The sequence below is a fragment of the Mobula hypostoma genome, chromosome 30 (genome assembly GCF_963921235.1).
Source record: "Mobula hypostoma chromosome 30, sMobHyp1.1, whole genome shotgun sequence".
NCBI lineage: Eukaryota > Metazoa > Chordata > Chondrichthyes > Myliobatiformes > Myliobatidae > Mobula > Mobula hypostoma.
Genome location: NC_086126.1, coordinates 18,717,265 through 18,725,282, shown reverse-complemented (window position 1 = coordinate 18,725,282; position 8,018 = coordinate 18,717,265).

The following is an 8,018-nucleotide window of genomic DNA, read 5'->3' as shown; positions in this document are numbered from 1 at the left end:
CTTCATATCCACATGTTCATCTAAAAGCCTCTTAATCTCCACCAACTGTCTGCTTCCATTGCTATCAAAAACATGTCCTCTCCTATTGGCACTTCTACCATGGGGAAATGATTCTGACTACCTGTCATGATTTTAAACACCTCCATTGGGTTTCCACTCAGCTTTTGAGGTCCCAGGGAGAACACAAGTTTGTCTAAACTTTCCTTAGACCTCCTATACTCTAATCTGTGGAGCATCCTGGTGAAGGTCTTCGGCATCCTTTCCTGAGTATCCATTCTCGACTCTTTCTGTGCCACTGGTGCTGTTTCATGCGCCCATCCTGAGCTCAAAAAATTTCATCAACTTTGATTTCAACTTTCCGCGTGCCCTTAAATTCACTTGCACATTTTTGACGCCTCTCTCTGATTTCTCAATAGCTCTGTCTCCATCTCTGGAGACAGACTATCTAATGATATCTTCCTATAAACCTACTGACTGTCACAGCTATCTTGACTATTCCTCTTCCCACCCTGCCTACTGTACAAATGTCATCCCTTTTATTCACCTCCACCACATCTGTTCCCAGGATGAGGGTTTCCTTGTCAGATTGTCAGCGGTGACTTCCTTCTTCAAAGAACGGGGTTTTCCTTTCTGTCTCATTGGTGCTACTCTCACCCTCATATATGCCTCTATTTCTCAGACATCTTCTCACTGCCATAACAGGGTTACAGTTCCCCTTGTCCTTACGTATCACCCCCGTGTGTCCCTATCCAGGACAACATTCTACACAATGTCCACCATCTTCAAAGGGATTCCAGCACTAAACACATCCTCCCCCCACCCCACTCTCCACTTTCAGCCGGGATCACTCTCTCTGTGATTCCTTGTCCATTCATCCCTCCCCACTGATCTCACTGCTGGCACTTATCCCTGTAATCGGAAGATGAGCTACACCTGCCCCTACACCACCATTCAAAAACCCAAATAGTCCATCTAGCAGAAGCAAAACTTCACCTGCAAGCCTGTTGAGATCATCACCTGTATCTGGACAACACACACACAATGCAGGAGGGACTCAGCAGGCCAGGCAGCATCCATGGAAAAGACTACAGTCGATGTTTCTGGCCGAGACCCTTCATCAGAACTGGAGAAAACGAGATGAGGAGTCAGTGTTAGAAGGTGAGGGGGTGGGGAAGAAACACAAGGTGAAAGGTGACACTCTGAGAGGGGCCGGTGAAGTAAAGAGCTAGGAAGTTGATTGGTGTATGAGATACAGGGCTAGAGAGGGGGAATCTAATAGGAGAGGACAGAAAGCCATGGAAGAGAGAAAATGGGGAGGAACGCTAGTGGGAGGTGATGAGCAGGTAGGAAAATAATGAGAGATGGAAAAGGAAATAGGAAATGGTAAAGGAGGCATGGAACATTACCGGAAGTTAGAGAAATAGAAGTTCATGTCATCGGATAGTAGGCTACCCAGACGTAATATAACGTGTTATACGTTCAACCCGAGTGTGGCCTCATCGTAACAGTGGAGGAGACCATGGATTGACGTGTCAATTGACTGTATCTGGTGCTTACACTGTGTTGCCTCCTCCACTTTTGACAATGAATTCCACAGATTCATGACCCTCTGGCTAAAGAAATGTCTTCGCATCTCTGTTATGAAGGGACATCCTTCTATTCTGAGTGTGTGCCATCTGGTTCTGGACTAACCCACTATAGGAAACATCCTTTCCATGTTCACTCAAGAAGTTATAATGTGATTCTCTCCTCATTCTTCTAAACTCCAGCAAGTACATGCCCAGAGCCATCAAATGCTCGTCATATGTTAACCTTTTCATTCCTGGATCATTTTTGTGAACCTGCTCTGGACCCATCATTCCTTGGATAAAGGGCCCACCATTGCTCACAGTACTCCTTGCGGACTTGTCAAATGTCTTACAAAGTCTTCTGTTGGTTTTTAAATTTGAGTTATATAAATTCATCAGGATGAATGGAAACATTGATAGGATAAATGGAAATATATTTCTAGCAAAGAGGAAGCAGATCTGGAGGGCATAGATGTAAGGTAAGAGGGGAAAGATTTAAAACATGAAGGACAAGCATTTTCACCCTGAGGCTGAGGGAATATGGAACCAGCAGACAGCAGAATTGGTTGAGGCTTGTACAATAACAGGATGTAAAATGACACATGGACAGGTATGTGGATTGTGAAGGGTGAGAGGGATGTGGGCAAAGGAGGCCAAATAGGAACAGCTTAGAGGATTTTGGTCAGTATGGACAAGTGTGCCCCCTATTTTCACATTTCTGCGAAAAAAGTAACTAATTTTCATTCTTATATTTGCTTATTTTAATGTAATCTTCTCCCTCAGTTGTAATTTCTATTTCCCTTGCATGGTTAAGGACTTTGCATTCAAAATCAATAACAATCACCATCAGCACTGGTGCACCACAAGGCTATGTGCATGGCCCCTACTCTACCCACTTTATACCTGTGATTGTGTGGCTATGTACAACTCAAATGCCATATTTAAGTTTGCAGATGACACCACTGCTATTGGATGAATCAAATGTGGTGACACATTTGCCCCCAGGAGGGAGATGAACGATCTGGTTGAATGGTGCCACAACGACAACCTCTCACTCAATATCAGCAAAACCAAAGAGCTGATCACTGACCACAGGGGCAGGAAACTGGAGGTCCATGAGCCAGTCATCATCAGGGACTGGAGGTGGAGAGAGTCAGTAACATTAAATTCCTTAGCATTATCATTTCAGAGGGTCTGTCCTGGGACTAGCAGTAAGTGTCATTATAAAGAAGGCACGACAGTGACTCTACCTGTGTGTAATCAGCGTGACATCTAAAACTGTGACATATATAGATGCAGAGTGGAGAGTAACCTGACTGGTTTCATCACGGCCTGATATGGAAACACAATGATCAGGAATGGAAAGGAAAGGTCTACAAGATCTTTGTGGAGATGTCAGGGGCAAGTTTTTTTACACAGAGCATGGTGAGTGCGTGGAATGGGCTGTCGGCAAAGGCGGTGGAGACGGATACAATAGAGTCTTTTAAGAGACTCCTGGATAGGTACATGGAGCTTAGAAAAATAGAGGGCTCTGGGTAATGCCAGGTAATTTCTAAAGTAAGTACAGGTTTGGCACGACATCGTGGGCTGAAGGGCCTGTATTGTGCGGTGGGTTTTCTATGTTTCTAACTAGTGGATGCATCCCAGTTCATTACAGGCTAAGCCCTCCCCATCATTCAGTACATTTACTTCTACAGGAAAGCTGCATCCATCATCAACAACATCCTTCATCCACCTCATGCTCTCTTCATCTGCTGCCATCGGGAAGGACGTACAGGAGCCTTAGGTCCCATACAAACAGGTTCAGGAAGAGTTGTTACCCTACACCAGTCATGCTCTTGAAATGGCATAGGTATCTTCACTGAACTGGTTCCATATCCTGCAGACTCACTTTCAAGTACTCCACAACTGAATTGCACAGTAATATTTATGTTTTAGTATTTGCATGATCCGTCTTCTTTTGCACATTGGTTCTCTGTTAGTCTTTGCTGTTCATAGTTTTCCTAAATTCCACTATATTTATTTCCCTGTAAATAACTGAAAGAAAATGAATCTGAAAGTAGTAACCTGTTGCGTCAGATGTCCCAAGACAGGAGACCACTGCTACACTACGATAAGGATTGTCTATCGTTTGCTCCCAAGACCGTATTTTGTTAAGTTGGATCATTTGGCTGTACTCGTCCTACCTGCACACAGACAGAGCCTAAGGAACAAGGATCCAGAGATAAAGATAACCAAGGGGTGGTGTTGGGAGGCAGAGGAACGGTTACAGGATTGCCTTGAGTCAGCAGGCTGAGCCATGTTCAAGAACTCATCTCAGGACCTGAAGGAAGACACTGGGATTATTACAGACTTTACTAAAACAGCTGTGGAGGCGTGTGTCCCCACAAAATCATTCAGGCTTTTCCCAAATCAGTAGGCCTGGATGAGCAATGAAATCTGGAACCTGCAGAGTGCCAGCTCAGAGGCATTCATGTCTGGAGATCAGGAATGCTACAAGAGGTGCAGGTATGATGATACCTGGAAACCATCTCTCCGGCAAAGTGGAGATTCCGGACTAGACTGGAATAAAGGAGGGATGCTTGACAGCTGCTGGCAGGGTTTCAATGCCAGAACCTTCTGCAAAGTTAACTCTTGCGATAAAAGGGACAGCAGAGATTTGCTTCCAGATGAGCTCAATGTCCTCTATGCATGTGGGAGGAACATCATGCATCCAATGTCTCCCGATGATAATTTGCTCTCCGTATCTGAAGGTGCCAAGCGGGCTGCCTTCAAGAGAGTGAATCCAAGGAAAGCATCCGCTCTGGATGGAGTACCTGGCCGAGTACTGAAGACCTGTGCTGACCAGCTGGCTGGTATATTAATGGATATCTTCAACCTCTCGATCTGGCAGTGTGTGGTACCCACCTGCTTCAAGGAAGTTTCATTCATACCGGTGGTAACCTGTTTAAATGACTATTGCCCAGTGACACTTACATCCACAGTGATGAAGTGTTTTGAGAGGCTGATGTTGAAGCATATCAGCTCTTGTCTGAATGGTGACTTGGATCCTCTCCAATTCACCTACCAAAGCAACAGCAGATACTGTCTCGTTGGCTCTTCACACAACTCTGGAACATCCGGACAGCAAAGATGCAAACATCTGGATGCCCTTCATTGTTTACAGCTCAGCATTTAACACTATCATCCCCTCAAAACTAATCAGTAAACTCCGAGACCTGGGCCTCAAAACCCCCTTGTGCAATTGGATCCTGGATTTCCTCAGTTGCAAACCCCAGTCAGTTCAGATTGGCAAAAATATCTCCTCCGCAATCTCTGTCAGCACATTAGCACCATAGGGAAGTGTGCTTAGCCCCCAGCACCACTCACTTTACACCTATGACTGTGTGACTGAGTACAGCTCCAACACCATATACAAGTTTGCTGACGACACCACTGTTGTGGGCTGTATCAAAGGTGGTGATGAATCAGCATACAGTAGGGAGATTGAAATTTGGTTGAGTGGCGTAATAACAACAACCTCTCAATCAATGTCAGTAAAACCAAGGGACGGATTGTAGACCTTAGGATCTTTGGATGATCGGAGAGAGTCAGTAACTTTAAATTCCTGTGTGTCACTCTCTCAGAGGACCTGTCCTGGACCTATCATATAAATATTATTGTGAACAAGGCACAACAGCTTTTCTACTTCCTCAGGAGTCTCAGAGATGCAGCAGGTCATTGCAAACTTGGTCAAACTTCTATAAATGTGTGGTGGAAGGCATTCTGACTGTCCACATTATGGCCTCATATAGGAACACCAATGCCTTTGAGTGGAAATTCCTGCAAAGCTAGTGGATTCAGTCCAGCTACATCATGGGTAAAACATTCATAACCACTGAGCACATCTACATGAAATATTGCCGTAGGTAACCAGTATCCGTCATCAAAAATCCTCACCACCCGGGCAATGATCTTCTCTCACTGCTGCCATCAGGTAGAAGGTACAGGTACCTCAGGACTCGCACCACCAGGTTCAGGAACAGTTACTACCCCTCAACCATCAGGGGCTTGAACAAAAGGGGATAGATACACTCATGTCAGGACTCTTTTAAGAACTCTGTTACATTGTTCTTTCATGCTCATTATTTATTGTTATTCATTTTTCTGCATTTGCACTGTTTGTTTTCAGTTTATAGTTTCTCATATTTACAGTTTACAGTAAGTTCTATAGATTTGCTAAGAATGCACGCAGAAAAGAATCTCAGGGTTGTTTGTGGTGACATGAATCTACTGCGAGAATAGATTTTACTTTGAACTGGACGGTGATATATGTGGACTGTGATAACAACTTACTTTGGGTTAAATTTTGGGCTTTGACAATATTTTCCCATGACGCACTTTTTTCATGAAGGGGTCAGTGCTCTAGTTCCAACGTTTTTTAACCGAAATTATAAAAGATTATCCACACAAACATATGCCAAATACAAACATTAAATATGTATAAGACCGAAGTGTCAAATGAAAATATTGCTGTTTATAACACACTCAATTCCCGTGGGTGGGGAGGGAGTCACCGATCCCGGAAATCGCCCACTGTACCCACTCTGTTTACAATGGTCGCAAGTTTTTCAGCGGCTCCACTGATTGACAGTTCTCTCTGCCCCGCCTCCCGGGCTGTGCACTGACCGTCACGTGACACCATGAGATTACCAATCCGTGGCGCGCTGACGTCACAGTGGTCCCACCTCACCGACGTCGTTTCCTGGGGAACGGTAAATCCGGGATGGTGGGATCAGGACTCTGGCGAAGTGGTGTTGGGCTCCGCTGTGGGATCCGCCTCTCCTCTTCCTGTCCGCGGAACAGTGAGTGTCCGTCAGCACCTCACTGCACCAGCTCGCTGCCTCAGATACAATATTTAAAACATATTTGCACAGTCACATGGATGGGAAAGGTTGAGAGGGATACAGGCCTAATGCAGGCAGATGGGCCGAGTTCAGGTCGACAACTTGGTTGGCGTGGATGAGTTGTACCGAAGGGACTGTTTCATTTCTGTATAAACCAGTGACTCTATTTTGGGAGTTAATTCCAGATGCCAGCTATTCTCTGTGTGAAATATTTACCCTTCAGATCCCCTTTAAATCTGTCTTTGAACAGTTTTGTCCTACTCCAATGAGAGGCAGTTCTTTGGCTGACAAGGCAAGTAGAACACACAACCCTGTCTGCCTGTGATGCCACATACAGGGAACTGTGTAACATTATTAGAGGCACATGCACAAGGGCTTCAGTGAGCAAGGCCCAGAGGAATATGAAACTAATACAGGACAGTGGGATTAGTATAGCTGTGCACGATGGGGAGCAGAAATGTGATGGGCCAGAGGGTCTGTTTCTATCCTGTACAACCCGACCACAGCAGTCCTCCATTGCAGTGGGGTTTGTCACCTTCATTCTCAGCTGTGAGCTTGTTCCACTGAACCCCTTATCCTCTGAGAAGACATTTGCACCCTCTCACTGTGACCAAGCTATCAGCCATCTCTCCTAATATTAACCAGAGTACTTAACCAAATTTCCATATAGAATTACTATTATTGGTACACAGGGAATGGGAGTACTTCAGTAGCCTTTTGAGGGGGTTGGTTCAGTATTTGACCATTAATACTTTCGTCCAACAAAAATCCATTGTACTGGATACTGAATGTTTTAGCTGAGTCCATCCTGAAGTCCTGTGTTTCAGGTTCCCACTGCACTTTCACAGTCAGTGGTTTCTGCATGTCCATACTGACCATCGAGAATCTGTCCCCACTAACTCAGCACTTGGTCTGTCTCCTACCCTGCCTTGGTGAATCAAATGCTCATCCAGATAGTCCTTAAGTAACTGCCTACACCACCCCCTCAGGCAGTGTGTTCCAGATTGTAACCTCCTAGGGAGAGAGAACAGTTTTCCTCAGATCCTCTTTAAACCTCACATTTCTCTTGTTAAACTTATGTTGCACACACCTCACACTTGTGTGCTTTAAATTCCATCTGCCATTGTTCCAGCTGGTCCATATCCTATGTCAAGATTAGGAAGCTGACCTTGGTGTCATCCGTAAATTTGCTGATCCAGTTTACCACATTATCATCCAGATCATTAATACAGATGGAAAACAACAATGGACCCAGCACCAGGAAGTTCAACCAGGGCAGGATGTACACAGTGAATGACAGGTTCCTGAGAAGTGTTCATGAACAGAGACTTTGTGTGTTTTTACCTTCACTACTTCCTCTGGCGGCTCATTTGGGATACCAGCTATTCTCTGTTACATTGACTGTTCCATTTATTATAAATTACTGTGATTGCATAGTTAGACAGAGACATGATGAAAAGATTTTTACTCCTCATGTATGTGAAGGATGTAAGAAATAGTCAATTCAAATCAATTCCCCATGAGAAATATTTACCGTCAGATCACCTTTAAACCTCCTCCCCTC